Source organism: Rhinopithecus bieti, unplaced genomic scaffold (assembly GCF_001698545.2).
Source record: "Rhinopithecus bieti isolate Rb0 unplaced genomic scaffold, ASM169854v2 scaffold_64229, whole genome shotgun sequence".
NCBI lineage: Eukaryota > Metazoa > Chordata > Mammalia > Primates > Cercopithecidae > Rhinopithecus > Rhinopithecus bieti.
Window position 1 is genome coordinate 1,207,579 of NW_016825370.1, and position 856 is coordinate 1,208,434.

Genomic DNA, 856 nt, shown 5'->3' on the forward strand with positions numbered 1-856 from the left:
TCACAAGAACAAAAAGCCAAACACCGCACGTTCTCACTCATAGGTAGGAACAGAACAATGAGATCACTTGGACACAGGAAGGGAACATCACACACAAGGGCCCGTTGTGGGGTGGGGGATGGTGGGGATAGCATTAGTTGATATACCTAATGTAAACTACAAGTTAATGGGTGCAGCACACCAACACGGCACAGGTATACATGTCTAACAAGCCTGCACATTGTGCACATGTACCCTAGAACTTAAAGTATATAGGAAGAAAGATTTCAATTTCCTCCATAAGGAAAGTGGAAATGGGATCTGCTGACCTCCTGAGTGTGTAGGAGTGGAGGTGGAGAATGGGATACCCAAAAGCAGAGGAGCTCGTGGAGAACAGGAACTGTGAGAACTGGAAGAGAAAGCATGCTGGGGGTGGGATTGCAGAATAGAGCTCAAACTTCCAGGTCAATGGTGAGGGTTCAACAGGAGTTTGACACTGGACATTTGCAGTGACTCCATGTCTCAACATTGTCTGTATAGTGAACATGCTTTGAATGTGTGAGGCTAGAATAAATGCATTTTTTAATAAAGATTTTTGATTAAGGCATTAGTAAATAGCTTCAGTAGACAACCCTGTTTACTTCTGTTAAATCCCAAGGGTTTCTAGCCTTCATCCTCAGTTACTTTCTTAATAGTTACCATGAATATATGTAAGGCCATCCATAATTTCACACTGATATTTACCATCTCAAGGCAAGCCTTGTTAGACAGGTATAAGCTCATGATAGCCGGGCGCGGTGGCTCAAGCCTGTAATCCCAGCACTTTGGGAGGCCGAGACGGGCGGATCACGAGGTCAGGAGATCGAGACCATCCTGG